The following is an 18,852-nucleotide window of genomic DNA, read 5'->3' as shown; positions in this document are numbered from 1 at the left end:
AGATATGCATTGAGGAAGCAACAGCATATATATATATATATATATATATATATATATATATATATATATATATTATATATATATATATGCTGTTGCTTCCTCAATGCATATCTTCCCCTCAGTGACTGAATGGAATGTTGTAAAAGTGTTTGCAAATTTTCAGATTGAGTATTATTTTTGCTTAGAGTTAATATGCCCTAATATTATGTGTTCAGAATTCAAAAAAACGTAATTATAATTTGAAGTTAAGAATAACGTAGAATGTGAAAAGAGAGAGAAATTAGCATTGTCCGTTCAAAGCAGGAAATTGCTGTCATCACTCGAGATAAGAGGAACACGAATTCTCCGTTTTGTTTGGAAACATGTCAGTCATAAATGTGTGATTGGTAGCAAGCCAGTGTTGTACATTCGTCTTACTTGTCAGACCACGTGAACATTGCATCATCTTTCGTAAGATCATTCAAAAGGACTCTGCCTAAAACGTTTCACATACGTCTGATGCTATTCATTTCATATAAATAGTTGGAGACGTTTTTTGTATTGAAAACTATTTAATTTTACTGGTAAATTAACTCTCATAGATCTCGATTTGTCAAAAGATAATTTGTTGGCTCGTAAATAGCTGAAAATTTGAATTGGAAAGATTTATGACGTCACTCAAGGAAATGACGAAACTCAATTGCATTCGAGAAAATTATTTTAAAAGACTTTTATTGTCTTAAATCGTGTATTAATAAATATTATTTATAGTTGTAATCCCACTTTCTCTCTATTTGTCGTTTTAAAAGAGAATTATAATGATTTAGCAATTAGCAAAGAGACCTGGCCCCAAAACGTTTTGTTCTGTTACAGGCATTTTAGAAGAGGTCCGCTCCTAAGTTACCATTCTGAGATTTGAAGACGTTTCGTAAAGAGATAACATCTCTCTCTCTCTCTCTCTCTCTCTCTCTCTCTCTCTCTCTCTCTCTCTCTCTCTCTCGTGTGAGAGAATTTTGATTTCACATTAAAGTAAAGAATTTATACTTTGTGGATGGTCACTCGTAAATTTTAGATTTATTATTTCTTAGATTTATTTAATTTTTCCGAGTGTTTATTTGTGGAATTTGAACAGACATTGTAAAAGTGTGTAACAGGCGTCTCGTGTGTAAGTGTTTGTCGGTGATTTCGAAAAAGGCCCTCTAAAATTGGCATACCAAGGTAAGAGCTTTTTAAAAAGTTGAGAGCACTAAACTTAAACATAAAATGTACTTGAAACACTGAAAGTACCTAGGTCATTCCAAGGGAAATTTTTGCCATATTTTCACATTTTGGTGTTGGTGAATATTTTTGTGCATTTACCCATTTGTCTTATTAAAGTGATTTCTTTTGTGCATTTATCCACTTTTCTTGTTAAAGTGATTTTTTGTGTGCATTTATCAATTTTTCTTAATGAAGTGTCTTTTTAATGCATATATATATATATATATATATATATATATATATATATATATATATATATATTCTATGTGGTTAATGCTTTCTTAGTGTTTAGTAATTTTGGTATTTACCACATTTGTCTGTGTTTTCATTTACATTCACAGTTTGATTAACTTAAATGTTTTCATTTGCATTTACTTAGATTCTTTTCTAGTTTTATTGTTGTTTAACACTTGTGAATTAATTTTCAAATTTTAATTGTTACTTAACACAGTGACTTTTGCATGAGTAATTTAATTCCTTGATTTTAATGATTAATTAATTTTCTTGTTTTTTGTGATAAATTAATTTTGATTTGATTTTACTTAATAATTAATTCAATCTTGATTAAATTTTGTGTTGTTGTCGAATAATAGTAAATTTCCCTGAAACTGTGAATTCCACTTATAAATTTTGAGTTTGATAATAAACTTTTGTATTTAAGATTTTTATTAGTGTTTTCTTTTTTCCGTCAGTATATTTAATCTCGTTCAGGTAGAAATATAGAGTGGCAATTGAGCTGTTTTCCTTCAGCTTTGTTGAAGTGAGTTAGAACCAGAAAAATACTTAGACTTTTAAAGTTGCTGATGGAGTGATGCCCTTTAACTAATTTAATTCCATATAAGATTACCACACACCTGTTTAATGAACTTAGGCTGATTTATAAGCTTTTAAGGGATCACTGTTGCCTTTAGAGTATTCAGTCATATTTCATCTGTGACGAAGGTCCAGGTGTCTGGCTGTTGTGAGGTAACTGTTTTATGACTGGTAAGTGTAGTAACCAGATACTTGGCACTTCGTCAATATATATATATATATATATATATATATATATATATATATATATATATATATATATATATATATATATATATATATATATATACTGGCTGACCACCCCAGCGCTGCCTCGGAAAACTGAATGACAACCAATAAACATTCTCTCTCTCTCTCTCTCTCTCTCTCTCTCTCTCTCTCTCTCTCTCTCCCTCTCTCTTCTTGTTAAGTTAGTTACTTTGGTTACATTACCCAGCATATTTTGCCACATCTCATACCCATTCCAACTGGGGCTGAAGTTGGATTGAGGGGCACTGGGAGTGTCTCTGTTCATCCCAGCGACCTCAAGAACTGTGGATTAGAGACTAATATCCATCATTTTTGGTATCTTATTTTTCACCACTTCTCACATCCCCCCCTCCCCTCCTTCCTGTTGGGTCTAAACTTGGACTTGAAAGGTACTAATCTTAGCGATCTCTAAAACTATGGATTAGACACTAATACCTATCGTTTTAGATTATTTTAACATGTCACCCCTTTCCTACCCCTTTCCACCCACTCCCTATCGGAGCTGAACTTAAACTTAAAGGGCATCAAGAGTGTCATTATGCATCTCAGTGACTGTGAGAACTATGGATTAAACACTAATATCTGTCGTTTCAGATGTTTTTACATTTCACATCCTTCCAACCCCTTTTCACTCCCCCTCCCCCCCCCCCCCCCCCCCCCCCCCCCTCCCTATTGGGCTGAACTTGGACTTGAAGGGCATCGGGAGTTTCACTACTCATCTCAGCAACCCTAGAACTATGGATTTGATACCATTATCTGTCGTTTTTAGTTATTCTTACATCCCCCCCTCCCATCCATTTTCACCCCCCTCCCTATTGGACCTGAACATGGACTTGAAGGGCATTGGGAGCATCATTATTTATCTCACTGACCTCAAAAACTAGGGTTTAGACACTAATATCTGTCAATTTCCATTATTTTTATGTCACCACCTTCCCACCCTTTTTCGACACATTAGGCCTGGACTCGCACTTAAAGGGCATTGGAGTGTCAATATTCATCTAAACGACCTTAAAACTATAGATTAGACACTCATATCTGTTGTTTTCAGTTATTTCTATTTTCTCCCTTTTCCCACCCCTCTCCCCACACCAACCCCTTTGGTGCCAATGATGTCTTACCCCCCACAGTATTCTTTCCCCAATGCTAAGTAACATGTATACCAAGTTTGGTTGAAATTGCTCAATGCAATGAGTTTAGAAATCTTTTCACATTCATACTATCATGTGATATGACGTGTTGCACACCTGGAAGTGAGCCATGAAGAAAGTTAGGTTAATGGAGTTATAATATATTTTAGTCCTATTCATATCTTTTCATATACTCACTCACGTGGGTTAAGGAACTTAGAATTTGTTCCTCATATTCATATTTTTCATATACTCATGTGGGTTAGGTTAGGTTAAGGGACTAAGAATTTTTTCCATCACATTCTTAATTATGTGAAATGGCGGTTTTTTGTCCGAAGGGTATAACTTCAGCCAAAATGAGGTTGGGTATTTTACGTGGGTTAGGTTTGGTTAAGGGACTTAGAATATTTTCACTTGGTGGGTTAGGTGAGGTTAGGTTGGGTTAGGTTAGGTTAGTTAGGTTAAGGGACATATTTATGTGAAATGGCGGTTTTTTCATCCATATAGTATATCTTTAGCCAAAATGGGGTTGGGTATTTTTCAAGGAGTTGTGAAAATGCCCAACCCCATTTTAGCTCAAGATATACTATACTGATGAAAAAACCACCATTTCACATAAATCTGTCCCTTAACTTAACAACCTAACCCAACTTAACCTAACCTAACCCACCGAGTGAAAAAATTCTAAGCCCCTTAACCAAACCTAACCCACGTAAAATACCCAACCACATTTTGGACGAAAAACCACCGTTTCACATAAATAGGAATATAAGGGAAAAAAAATTCTAAGCCCCTTAACCTAACCTAACCCACATGAGTATATGAAAAAGAAGAATATGAGGAATAAATTGTAAGTCCCTTAACCCACGTGAGTGAGTATATGAAAAGATATGAATACGATTAACCTGACTTTCTTCATGACTCACTGCCAGGTGTGCAACACGTCATACCACATGATAGTATGAATGCGAAAAGATTTCTAAACTCTATAACCTAACATAATGAAACTCTATGGAAGGTCGAACAGTAAAGAATGAGGGTAATAAAAACCATTTATGACCATTCACATATTTTTTATTACATAAACCGGTACACATTAACAAGTGTTAGATTGATGTGTTTCTCCCGAGATGCATTCAAAAACAATACTGCCAAGACTCCTTATCACCAACCTTAAACTGCTTAACAATTTTACAATAAAAAACCACAATCTTCTAAATTCATTATCTTGTACCACTTGACATTCGTCCTCCGCCTGTGCCTAATGCGGAACAGCCCCTCCCCTCCCGCTCATCCTAGGGAAGAGAAATAACGGGACTTAACCCTCTTACGCCGGAGCGGTAAAAAAAAATTTGTCTCCCGTGTGCCGGAGGGGTTTCGGAGTGAGCGCGGAAGCAGAAAATTTTTTTTTTTTCAAAAAATCACAACGCGCTTAGTTTTCAAGATTAAGAGTTCATTTTTGGCTCCTTTTTTTGTCATTGCCTGAAGTTTAGTATGCAACCATCAGAAATGAAAAAGTATCATTATCATATATAAATAATGCGATATATGATAGCGCAAAACGAAATTTCATATATAATTGTATTCAAATCGCGCTGTGCGCAAAACAGTTAAAGGTAACAAGTTACTTTTTTTTCGTTGTAATGTACACTAAATTGCAATCATTTTGGTATATAACACATTGTAAAACGATCAAAGCAACACAGAGAAAATATTATCACAAAATAATGCATGAATTCATAACGCGCGGACGTAAACAAATATTTTTTTCAAAAATTCACCATAATTTTAAATATTGTCCTAGAGACTTCCAATTACTTTCAAAATGAAGAAAAATGATTGAATATTACTATAATGTAAGAGTATTAGCTTACAATTGCAGTTTTCGACCATATCTGACGAGTTAAAGTTGACCAAATGTCGAATTTTCTTGTATATATATTTTTTATATGCAATTATTTCGGAAATAAGAAAAGCTACAACCTTCAAATATTTTTCGTTTTATTCTACATGAAATTGCGCACATTTTAATATATAAAACTCTATGAAATGCCTAATATGAAACGGAGCAAATATTCCGAGAATGGGACGTACGTATTTCGGAGATTTGTGGCGGAGAATCCGTGCGCGGAGGGAAGGAAAGATTTTTTTTTAAATTCACCATAAATCTAAATATTTTGCTAGAGACTTCGAATTTGTTTCAAGATGAAGATAAATGACTGAATATTACTAGACTGTAAGAGTTTTAGCTTACAATTGCGTTTTTCGACCATTTCGGTAGAGTCAAAGTTGACCGAACGTGGTTTTTTTTCTATTTATCGTGATTTATATGCAAATATTTCAAAAATGAGAAAAGCTACAACCTTCAATTTTTTGTTGTTGTATTCTACATGGAATTGCGCACATTTTCATATATAAAACTTTATGTAACGGCTAATTTAAAATGGTGCAAACATTACCACAATCGCAACTATGATTTTTTCGGAAGAGTTACCGCGCGGACATAAAGAAAATGTAATTTTTTTCATAAATTCACCATAAATCAAAATATTGTGCTAGAGACTTCCAATTTGTTGCAAAATTAATGTAAATGCTTGAATATTACTAGAATATAAGCGTTTTAGCTTACAATTGCGTTTTTCGACCATTTCGGTAGAGTCAAAGTTGACCAAAGGTTGAAATTTTGGCAATTATCATTATTTATATGAAAATATCTCAAAACTGATAAAAGCTACAACCATGGGTTGTTTTTAGTTGTATTGTGCATGAAATTGCGAACATTTCCATATATAAAACTTTATATAACGGCTAATTTTAAAATGGTGCAAAATTACCACAATCGCATGTATGATTTTTTTCGGAAGAGTTACCGCGCGGACGTAAGGAAAAAGTTTTTCAAAAATTCACCATAAATCGAAATATTGTGCTAGAGACTTCCAATTAGTTGCAAAATTAAGGTAAATGATTGAATATTACTAAAATATTAGAGTTTTAGCTTACAATTGCGTTTTTCGACCATTTCGGTAGAGTCAAAGTTGACCGAAGGTTGAAATTTTGGCAATTATCATTATTTATGTGAAAATATCTCAAAACTGATAAAAGCTACAATCATGAGTATTTTATTGTTGTATTCTACATAAAAATGCGCACATTTTCATACATAATACTTCATGTAACGGCTAATTTACAATGGTACAAAAATTATGTCAAAGTGACGAAATAATTTCCGAGATGTGTCACCGATACTTTTTAGTGCGGCAAGAAAGAAATTCGCGCTTGCGCGCCTGCGTATCGATTGTAAACAAAACAACACCTTGATCCGTGAACTCCCAGCATCCCCCAAGGCGCGTGATTCAAGAGTTTTCGGCTGGTAGGCCTAAAAGTATTTTTCCGCAAATTTTTAAAAAAAACTTTTGTATGTCGACGTAAAATACGTCCAGTCGGCACCCGAGAGACAAAAAATGTCGACGTAAAATACGTCCAGTCGGCGTTTAAGGGTTAAAAGAACCGAATGCTTGCAGGAAATGAAAAATAATTATATGATGTATATTAACAACATCAAAAAAACAGTTATTACCTTTTATTTAATGAATGCATACACTCCTTGTATGTGCCAGCTCATTTACCACCAGAACTCCAATGAGAACATTTCACCCTTTTGAAATACTTGAAATAGTATTCCGTCACCCACCTGTGATTACTTTCTAAATGACACAGTGAGAATACAATGTTCATTAATGACAAAACTGGTTTCAACCCCCTATGACTCGTACAGTGAATGAAGAAAACAGTGTAAAGACCAAACTTGTAAGAATTATCTGGCTGTAACTGCCTTACGGACTGGCGAAAGGTAAATCCAGAATTTGTGCGGAGAAAAGTTGAGAAGCCGCCTGAATAAATTTTAGGGTTTATACCATAACTGTCAAAAAAGAAGATTGTATCCCTAGGTGAACAGTCAATATAAAAATACACCCAGTGTCCAACAACATCGATACTAGAAGTTGAAGGCAGAGTTTACGATATAAAAACTAACGGTTTATATCTATTCAAAGGTATTATGAACATACCCACTTCATCCGAAGCAAACACACCTAAATATTTAATAACACTCCCTAGTGAACCTTGTAAAGTAGTCTCAATTTCTTTCGTATCCATCACTCCTAACCCCTAATATCGCACTGAACGACTCTATCCAAATCAATTGCTAAAATACCCTTGGTGTCTCTAAACAATAAAATCATGCAAGGATGAGGCGCGACTGTTCCTAGCTTTAAAGATATTCTCAAACTAGCTGAAATTTCAAGCGGCATTGAATCTTCAACCTCTTCCGTGACGAAGCTAAAATAATAGACAGCCCTTCCGTTTTTAAAATTGTCGTTGGTGATGAGGTTATCATGACCACCTCCTATTGATTTCTGCGTCTTGTAAAACAATTAAGTGACAGTCTTAGGAAATTGACAGTTGATATTATGCAATGTATTCCCATTAACAGTAATGTGCACGCTATTCAAGTCATATGCGCCAAAGTACAAACTATTGGCCGCGTAATTCCCTGAAAACGTTTGCATACCAATCATAGCTAACGTAATCTTTTCAGGTATACAGGTGTTGAAAGGTTGATCTATTGAAATGGAATCCTCATTCTGCCCAATAACATATGTTTTATATAAAGTCTTATCAAATATATATTGTATAGGGCTAACCGCTAGAGCTGCGTTGAAAGTGGACATGCATTATAATGGGGGGTAACCTGATCAATCCACAACTTGGCTTTTTCTATATTCAGATTGTTTATGTGATCGTCAGTTGTTTTTGGCCATTTCGAGCCTTCTCCTCAAATCCACGGAATCCAACAAATACATGTCTATACTCGCTAGATCTATAAGGAGTGGAAAGTATATGTGAACTCCTCTCGTCTTAACGGAGATCATTACCCGAGCTTCCCACCTACTCGTCTGTCCGAAAAAAGCGTTTGTATAGGTTTGTGTAACACCATGCGTGGCATGAAAATCATCGTGGAAAAACTCACTCATACCAAAAGTCGGTAGTGCGCTGGTTTTCATGCTCTTGAGCATTTTTATGTATGATTGTTAGTTAAAAACAGGACATGATTCTGTGAGATTGCTAACTACACTTTGGCATAATTAGTTGTATAACTACATACTGTATTTATACGTAACAATGTATTTATTATAATTGTACCTTTTACTCAAACTGTTGAGTACTGTAATTATTACTGTTTACCTATTACTGAAATCTACAATGTATATTTAGTTTCTATTAAGCTGTCATACAGTAAAGTTTACATAATATATGAAACAAAGAATTCTGTGTTCTTTCTTGCCCTGCCATGAAACAGAAATCCAACATGGCGCAGTGATTGGTTTTGTTTATGCTGTCTTCTGTCATTCAAGAAGTATAGTGTTAAATCTTTAGTACCTGTACACGATGGAGAAGCAAATCGAACAACTGGCAGCACTTGTGGCAAGGCAAGCAGAGAAGGCTCATCATGCCCAAGAAGCAGCTACGAAAAGGGAAGAACGTTTAACCGCGATTCTAGAGGGTTTTGCTGGTACCTCGGGACATCATAGGAATCAGTCTCAGGCAAGGGCAGTTCCTGCACCACACTTGTCGTCTTCTGTATCTCTTAAAGAGTTTGGTTCGTGGCGTCACAAGTATGAGGGACATGCAGTGTTGACAAGAATGTCATCTCTCTCTCTTGCTGAGCAGCGGTCAGCACTGATTTCCGTGCTAGACGATGATTGGACCCGCACTCTGAGATATGGTCTCTCACTGGATGATGGAGCAGACTTGAAGATTATATTGGATGCCATGGAGTTGCACTTGTGCAACCAAAGGAATGTCATCGTGGACCGACGTGACTTTCATATAAGAGTCCAGGAGTTGCACGAGACCTTCGATGATTTTTTGCGTGGCATTAAAGAGATTGCTTCTTTCTGTGATTTTTGTGAAACCTGCATGGACAGCAGACTACGAGACAGGATCGTCGTTGGAACCAGAGATGAAGAGGCTTTGAAACGTATGTTAGAAGAAAAGAAGCTCACTTTGCAGATGGCTATTGATATTTGTAGAGCATCGGAAAATGCAAATGCCAGTCGTGCTGTTATTCGGGGCAGTGAAAAGTATAATGTTTCAAGAGTGTCCCAATACAAGCTAGGTCAGAAGGCAGCCCATTTAAAGCAGCAGTGCTTTAGGTGCGGAGGTGAGCACCATCTTGATAAGATGGCATGCAAGGCTCTAAACAGGGACTGCAAACAATGTGGTAAGAAAGGTCACTTTGCAGTATTCAGGTCAAAGGGACAGTCACTGTCTCCTCAGAAGAAGAAAACGAATAATAAAAGCACGTTCAAGCCTTCAAAGCAGAATCTATATCGTGTCATTGGAGATGTTTACAGCAACTGTGAGTCATCACGTCCAACCCCTCAGATTTGCATCAGTACCACTCACCCCAAAGGATCAAGTTCAGTTATGTGGACATCTGACTCTGGAGCGGAGACAACTGTGATAGGACTTGAGAACGCTAAATCTCTTGGAATTCATGAGAGTTCACTGGATCCGATCATTATGGGTGGTCTCATTGCAGCAGATCATCAACCTCTCACTAACATGGGTACTTTTGAGGCTTTTTTAACTTTGGGGAATCGTAGTACGACAACAGTTGTGTCAGTCGTCAAGAAAGTGAAAGGTGCACTTCTGAGCTGGTTTGATTGTGTAGCACTGGGAATATTATCAGAAAACTTTCCAGCGCAAATACAGCATGTTACATGTTCAGTGTCGCAACCACATATAGCATCGAGAACCAGGAAGGTTTTGGAGCCACAAGTGACTTCTAACACACAGGATGTTGTGCAGTCTGCAAGTACCAGCAGTTTGGTGTCTGTACCAGTGGCATTGCCAAGATGGCCACACAGCAGAGACCCTACAGAAGCAGAGCGTGCAGAACATGCAGCTTCCATCATTTCTGCTTATCCTCATGCATTTGATGCTTCAGCTACTCTAAGGGAAATGCAGAGAGGTCCTATGAGGATTCAGCTGTCAGCAGATGCACCCTTTTGCAGTGACAGCACCACACACCATTCTGTATTGTTGGAGATCGGATATTAAAGCTCAGCTAGATGATTTGCTTGCTAAGGATATCATTGGTAAGGTTGATTACTCCACCGAATGGTGTCATCCAATGGTCCCTATTGCAAAGAAGATGGGTGGTGTGCAGTTGTGTGTGGACCTTACAAGACTTAACCGCTATGTGCGCAGACCTACATATCCAGTTCGATCCCCTCATGATGCTATATCATCAATGGATGCTGGAGCCAGGTGGTTCACTACTTTGGATGCAAAGATGGGATACTTCCAAATCAAAATTGCTGAAGAAGATCAGGATCTTACTTGCTTCATCACACCTTGGGGACGTTACAAATTCAAACGAGCCGTAATGGGGCTTATATCATCTGGAGTTGAGTACAATCGTCGAGGAGATCAAGCTTTGGGAGATATTCCACGTACTGTTAAAATTGTTGATGATATTTTGGTGTATGATTCTAGTTACCGTGACCATGTGATCACACTTGTGCAAAATTTTCTTTGCTCAACCTAATGTTGAATTTTGTGGTTACAGTATAAATCATGAAGGTTATAGTGTGGATTCTCGGAAGGTGAGAGCTATATCCAAAGCCACAAAATATCACTGATCTCAGGTCATTCATGGGTTTAACCAATCAGCTTGGGAGCTTTTCTTCTGCGATTGCAGCTGCTGCACAGCCACTCAGGGACCTGCTTAAACCTCGGAATGAGTGGTGCTGGACCTCTCAGCATGACGTGGCTTTCGAGAAAACTAAAGAAGCACTCATAGCTCCTCCTGTTTTAGCTCATTTTGATGCATCTTTACCTACTATGCTTCAAACTGACGGATCCAAGTTGCATGGTATGGGGTTTGTTTTGCTGCAACAACATGGAGAGGCTTGGAAGCTCATCCAGTGTGGATCCAAGTTTTTAACAGATGCGGAAACTAGGTATGCCGTAATTGAGGTTGAGATGGCTGCTGTACTTTGGGCAGTGAGAAAATGCAGTGTTTACTTGGCTGGTTTGCCTTATTTTGACCTGGTAGTAGACCATCGACCGCTTGTTCTTATTCTCAATTCAAAACTTCTTGGAGAAATAGAAAATCCTCGACTGCAGCATATGAGGATGAAACTCTGCAGATTTACTTTTGCTGCACGGTGGCAAAGTGGGAAATGTCACAGCATGCCGGAGGCACTCTCTCGTTCACCAGTTCAGAGCATTGTTGAGGACAATGATGTGCTGGATGATGCAGATCCATTGCATGCTGCTGTTGTATTGTCTTTATTAGCTACTTGTGAGGAGGGCATAAGGTTAGCACCTCTACGGAACCAGACGCTGGATAAGATTCTTGATGCTTCTGCACATGATGGTGAATATCAGTCATTAAGAGATGTAATAATGAAAGGATTTCCAGATCATAAGCATAGCTTACTAGAAAAGTTGTGAGCATACTGGAGAATTTGGGACATGCTGGCCGTGGATGATGGTATGATAGTTTATGGACCTAGACTTCTCATACCTCGCAGCCTGCGTAGCGAAACTTTGCAGTGTCTACATAATGCTCACCAAGGAGTGGACCACACCAAGCGTCGAGCACGCTAGACTATATACTGGCCAGGGATTGACAGGGACGTTGAGAATACAGTGAAGTCTTGTTCTCGTTGCCGAGAGCTGTTACCAGGTCAACAGAATGAGCCTTTGATGCAGGAAGACTTGCCAAGTCGAGTATTTGAGTCCGTGTCTGCTGATTATTTTCATATCTCTGGCAAGACATTTCTTGTGTACATTGATCGCCTATCAGGTTGGCCGTATGTATCTTCGTGCAATGGATCAACTTCTGCAGCTCAACTAGTTAGTTTGTTGAGGCCAGTATTTTCAAACACAGGTGGGCCTGTAGTACTGAAAATGGATGGAGGACAGCAGTTCGTTTCATCAACATTGCGGCGTTTCCTTGCTCGATGGGGGGTGGAACACCGCGTGACATCGCCCTATAATCCAAAAGCAAATGGTCATGCTGAAGCTACCGTGAAGATTATCAAGAAGTTGATTTTTGATGACCACAGGAAATGGCAAGCTGGATGAGGATGAGTTTGCACGAGGGCTTCTTGAGCTCAGGAATACGTCACGGGCGGACGGTAGATCTCCAGCGCAAATCTTGTTTGGACATTCTTTGCGTTCCAAGATTCCGGCTCATCATCGTTCATTTGCAAAGGAATGGCAACGTACAGCTGACGAATGTGACATAAAGGCTAAATACCTTTGGCAGCAGGCAAAGGAACGGTATGATGCCACTGTTAGACCACTCTCTAAGCTGAACCTTGGTATGTACGTGGATCTGCAAGACCCTACGACAAAACGATGGGATAAACCAGGAGTTGTGGTCGGAATTGGCACGTGGAGGGATTACCTCGTGAAGACTGGGAGTGGGCGCATCTATTGGAGAAATCGGAGGTTCCTACGACCTCATCACCCTTTTTTGCCAGGAGACATTATTTCTCCTCCTATCTCGGTGTTGGGTGGCGAAGCTTCAGGATATGGAGATCGTAGATCACCTGCAACATCACCTAAGCCTGATACTCAGTTATCAGTTGCCTTACCAGTACAACGTAGTGGACGTCAAACACGGGCACCAGAGCGTTTAGAAATAAGATGGGACTCGAAATCATATACTAAATAAGGACCTTAAGATGCCAGGTATCCTTGTATTGCACCTGCCATTTTTGGGGGGAGGTGTGAGATTGCTAACTACACTTTGGCCTAATTAGTTGTATAACTACATACTGTATTTATATGTAACAATGTATTTATTATAATTGTACCTTTTACTCAAACTGTTGAGTACTGTAATTATTACTGTTTACCTATTACTGAAATCTACAATGTATATTCAGTTTCTGTTAAGCTACCATACAGTTAAGTTTACATAATATATGAAACAACGAATTCTGTGTTCTTTCTTGCCCTGCCATGATACAGAAATCCAACAGATTCCACCACCTTTTTGTTTAAGAACACAGAGACGAATTTGAAAAGTGTAATGCTTATACTGTTAATGGGCACAACATGTGCATCATCCTGCAGCTGAGCACCACCCCTAACGCTGTGATGTATAATTCCATAGCTATACTCGACAAAACCAAGAAGGAGCCTGCAACACCGTTAATACAAAACTCGATATAGTTATCATTAAGGATTTGATTTATAGAATTGTTGCTAGGTGTGAAATCCAACCTTTCCTTCGAATTAATCGAACTTTCTATAATCCTTTGCCTGTTCACATTCGGGAACAATTCTGAGATGCCCGCGATATATGAAGAGATGGGAATCTTGTTTCCCGTCCCTGGCACATTTGGAACCACACCCACCATTTCACAAAATTGTGAGAGGGAGGGAATGCGTGTGTGCGCGCCCGCTGACAAAGGGTGAATGAATTAAAGATCATATTTACTTCTCGATTTAACCCGTCCATTCAGCTTTCACCTCTTCTTCCTCGTCTTCGTAGCCGACCGAGCGATTATACGTTTCACTCCACCCAACCTTTTCCTGTTGACCCTCCCACTACCGCTTAGTATACGTCTACCCGTACTTTTGAGAGCTGTCCCTCAGGGGACGCTGATCATTCACTACATCCAAAAGCACCGATCTACCAAACTCTTTAACTGAAGGTTTAGCAACATTGAACAGGAAAGGGAGTACCCTGCGTGCAATGCCGGCCATGGCTGAAAATGCACCTCCACCTCTTCTATGACTCGAATAGAAGACTGAAATGTTTTCTAGACCTGCTCCCTTTCTTATGGGTTCAGACAAGAACAACGTTTTAAATTCGACCTCCGATGGTGGGGTGGAGATGACCCTCATACCTGTTAAAAAAAAACCTTTAATCCCTCCTTTGAATATTATGCAGAGCACTCGTTTGAGCATTCTTAATTACCTGAGCTCGTGAAATAAAGGTGGAAAAGAATGCAGGTTTTATACATACCTCCCTGTCAGGGCCTTATATGAAGCACACAGGTGACGCTCGAGTCGTTATTGAAATGAATGCGCCTTCCATTCTGGTCGGTGATGATGATTGAAATCTGTTCTAGAATGTTCGTGTTCAGCGCTTTGTATATTGTATTGTGTATCCCCTTCCCTTTGCCACTCCCTAATGTAAAACAATCCAATATATTTACTAGTTTTCCTCCAAAAATAGTTGGTTGAACAATATCAGTGTACACATACATATAATCTACACCGCAATTATCAGATAAGAAATCAACCGAGAGATGTGCATTTACTGCATCAAGGCCGTAAACTTCATACACAGTATTATTTTTAAAACCCAGCAATCTGGCCACTTTATTACTGAGTTTGACGGACACACTTTTAGTGTCCCCCACCCCAATCTTCCCTCTCTTAACATGAGGGATAATAATTCTCCTGCTGTCTTCATCCCAACCAAATACATCGTTACTGTTGAAAACGGTTTTGTATTCACTGTCAAAATATACTTTTAAATGTTCAAAAATATCCTTGCTAAGCACCCTCACCAGTCTTTTCATGTCCCCCGCTAACACAGCTGTCATCGGTCTTTAGATTTAGGTGTGCTTATTATTTTTACTGCATTTAGTAACAAACTGGAGGGAGAATTCTTCATCTCTTGATAATACAACATAAGAAACTCCCGGAAACATGATTCACAAACCCGGATGCTGAGTTATTCACGTACTTGTCCAAGCAGCCTAGACATATATAGTGTTCACCCATCATACTGGTGAAGTACTGCACTAATTGCGTTCATCTAGGTCTTATATGAAGGGTGCATGACATGCTTTTACCTTCAATAAACTTAATGTCCTCCCCCTTCTGATTTGTCGCACCAATGGAAATGTAACCTACCACATTTGTATTTAAAGATTTATAAACTGCGTTATGCGAACCTCTACCCTATCCACTTTCCGTGAAACAGACCAAGATATTTACCGTTTTATCATCCAGCAATGAGGGTTGAATAATGATGGAATCTAAGTAAACGTAATCGATAGTGTGATCATCAAGATAAGGAGTTTTGGAGCGATGATTTCTCAACACCCCCACACTATAAATCAAGTATTGCACTCCCATGTTAAACTCCAATAAACGTGCAGCCCTAATACTAAACTTTACAACAACTGAAACAACTCCTTCCACTTTTGCAACCTCAGCATTCATGTATGTGAGGTTCATACTCTTCAAATCATCATCCCATGAAAATAAGCCATCCCTATGCATAACATTCCAAATGTATGCACTGTAAAACATTTCCAGTTGTTCTGTAATGTCTGTACTGAGTGCTCTACTCAATCTGTTCATATCCCCCGCTAATAAGCCAACAGTGGGAACTTTAAACTGAAGTGTGAAATCTTCATCTTCTCGTGTGACAGCATAGTATTCGTTTGGGAGTCTAACCCCTATGACACCTAATTCATATTCTACATCTTTTGATAGAGTTATGGGAGTGGCCAACCTGTTTATAAATTTACACGGTCAGTTTTCGGGAAATAAATCTAGACACACCCCGCTATTCACATATACAATGTGATCGCAACAGATGCTGAACACACAATGCTGGTAATACACGTCATTGCGGTCATATATACCACACAGCTTACAAGGGATGAATATTAAGTATAAAAAATTAATTGTATTTATTATACAAAATAATGGAACATACATACATACATATGCATGTACAGGTTGGCAAACATTTTTTTTTTTTTTACATAAGAGGGTCACACAGCTCCACTTAGTTCAACCCCAAGGCTTATATTCTCTGTGTCCATCACTTCCAAACGTCTCAAGGTAAATGAATCCTTCAACCGCACATCTCCCGCACCCTTGTCTTCCATGAAGGATAAAACTGACTCCTTGACAACTATACATGTGACCTTTCCATGGTGTTTCATCTCCTCGCCAAAGGAGATAATCACAGGTAGGAATTGGTTTAACCAGACACAGTTCAAGCGACCGGTTTGTCCTATCCCTGCAGGGAATAGGACATATTTCACATCTTCAAACGATACTTTTTTTTATTGAATTTTTAAACTCTTCAATGCTGAATAGAAGTGATTGTATCCCATTTCTTTTATATCATTCCGCAACCTTTCCACATGGTCTTCATCCTTAGAACACATTATACTTGATTTGGCGAATTCATTGCACTAATTCCATATTGGGTTAACAACATGAAGATGATGGGAAGGTCGGGTTCTTCAGCATCGAATGTATTCTCTCCAGTGGGTGCTGTCAGAATGGCGGTACCTTCTCTCCCACGGTGATGGAGTGAAGCATAACAAGTCCCAGCTCTGTTGTAACAGTGACCCGCAATGTCAGAGTAGGGGAAACCCTCACGATGTCTTCAACTAATCCAGAATTTCGACATGTTACACAGTTAGTGGCTACAACCAGGCAACACTCCTTCTTCTTGAACTTGGTCTCAGATAAACTCCCCAAAACCAGCTTGCAGGGTGAAAAAGCCATCTCGAACAGTGAATGGGTGTTTGCACATCAATACTTGATGAGCCTAATTATGCTAATGCACACTTGAACTTGCCTGGGTTTCCACGTCCTCTCCTCCCCATCGCTGTGATTCATACTAAGCTCCGGCCCCCCTTCGAAACTTTATCTTGCCTGCACGATTGAACAGGTTCATCTGTAAACACTTACATTAGCTTGTGCCTTGTATGATAAGGCGCCCTATGAGGTAATGTTAGACTTGCGATAATCTTACGCTAAGTCGGTTGGTATTGCTCTTCCATCTTCAATGGAGTGTTTTGGGGTTTGTAGATCACTTACGAAGTCGGGATTATCTTCTTGTTTATGACGATGATGTATTATCATCGTTTAGTGAGCGACTTCAGAAAACAACAAGAACTCTTTAAAGACGACGAAAAGCAAGAGATTCTTCAAGCAACTTAGTATCCTCGTTTAGTGAATAACTTCAAGAAACAAAACCGACGTGTCTTTTTCCTACGGCAACGCAAGCTTCGTCTCTCATTAGAATCATTCAAGAAAACATCGTTAGTGAGCGTTTCCGGCACTTCAAGAAACAAACCGAACGCGTCTGCAGCATCTGATCTTTCAAGGGCTCGAATCATCGAAACAACGCGCACGGGGGAAACTGAAGCCAAACCAGGTCGTCCGCTAAATAGAGAAGGAGGACCAAGGCCGTGTGTCGTTATCGGAACACCGTGACTTCCCACAAAAACAAGCTAAGTACAATTTTTTATTCATTTGGAGTAAATTTGAGTGTTTCCTTTACAGGTCGAATTTCGTTATTCCTGTGGCTGAAGTTACGAGACATTCTTAATCTTACTTTTTTACAGAAATTATCTACATCATTGAGATTTCGCTACTGCGAGTTTTTATCTTTGAGTGTCTGTTTCCAGAAGTTCTACTGAAATATCATAATCATATACTATGTTAATTTTATCATTTTGGGTGATTATTAATCCCTTACATAACAAATCATATTAAACAGTGAATATGCGTTTACGCAGTGGACGTCTGTATTTATACAGATGCATGGATAGAGTCGTTAAGCACCGTAGTGATTAGAAAACACACAAAAAACAAGTGGAACACCTGTACAAATCTATATAAATTAGAGGTAACACTATTTCGGGTCATGACAATAAATGCTCCTTTGCAAAGTCCCGATCGCAGTTTTAGCCTTGAGTTTTTTGAGTTATATAAAATATCGAACCTCAATGACTCAACTTAACTTTAAAAATATGGCTGGATTGCAAGGAATAACATGTCTGTAAAAAACTTTCATCAGGCTAAATGCGCTGACCAGGATCCCTCACTATTTCAAATTTTAGCAAAGAATGAAGTACAAACAGTTAATATTGAATGCAGTAGTGATAACTTGTCTTAATAGTAATCGCTCAGTTCCTAATAGTTCGTCATTCATTGCTTTATACGTAACCAGCAACATAATGCTAAAAACACACAATACGTTGCTGATGGTAATAAAGAGAAGGATCCTAATTATTACAAAAAGAAATAGAAACAGTAGCCCGTTCAGAATCAAACAAGCAAACTCGGTTACTGTGTCACCTAGTCAAGCGGTCAAGGTTAGTTAAATCTGCCGAGTGTTCAAAGCATAGCAAATTCCACACAATAAGCGACTCTAGCAGAGTGGGGAAAAGCGATGTTGGTTCATACATGCCAATATCTTTTTGAATTAAAAAGGATTTTTCCTATGAAACACACGACCGTATAAGGTAATCAGAGCAGGTTTTCATTTTTTTTTAATACGTAAGTTATTATAAGTAGTGGTGGATAAAGCCCGACTGTACGCGCCGTAAAAATTAGAATA

General features: G+C 38.5%; 1 protein-coding gene across 1 annotated transcript in view; it reads left to right on the top strand.

Moving 5' to 3' along the window:
• The first annotated feature begins 1,051 nt into the window (after positions 1-1,051).
• Positions 1,052-18,852, top strand: part of LOC135216711 (uncharacterized) — a 153,124-nt gene continuing 135,323 nt past the window's right edge. Inside the window, exon 1 of the mRNA XM_064252167.1 lies at positions 1,052-1,197. The gene's annotated coding sequence lies outside the window, so the exon portion shown is untranslated. The remainder of the gene's footprint in view (positions 1,198-18,852) is intronic.

The sequence above is a fragment of the Macrobrachium nipponense genome, chromosome 6 (assembly GCF_015104395.2).
Source record: "Macrobrachium nipponense isolate FS-2020 chromosome 6, ASM1510439v2, whole genome shotgun sequence".
NCBI classification, from domain to species: Eukaryota; Metazoa; Arthropoda; class Malacostraca; order Decapoda; family Palaemonidae; genus Macrobrachium; species Macrobrachium nipponense.
Note: the sequence above shows the minus strand (reverse complement) of the source record. Positions and strands in the feature narration are given on the sequence as shown.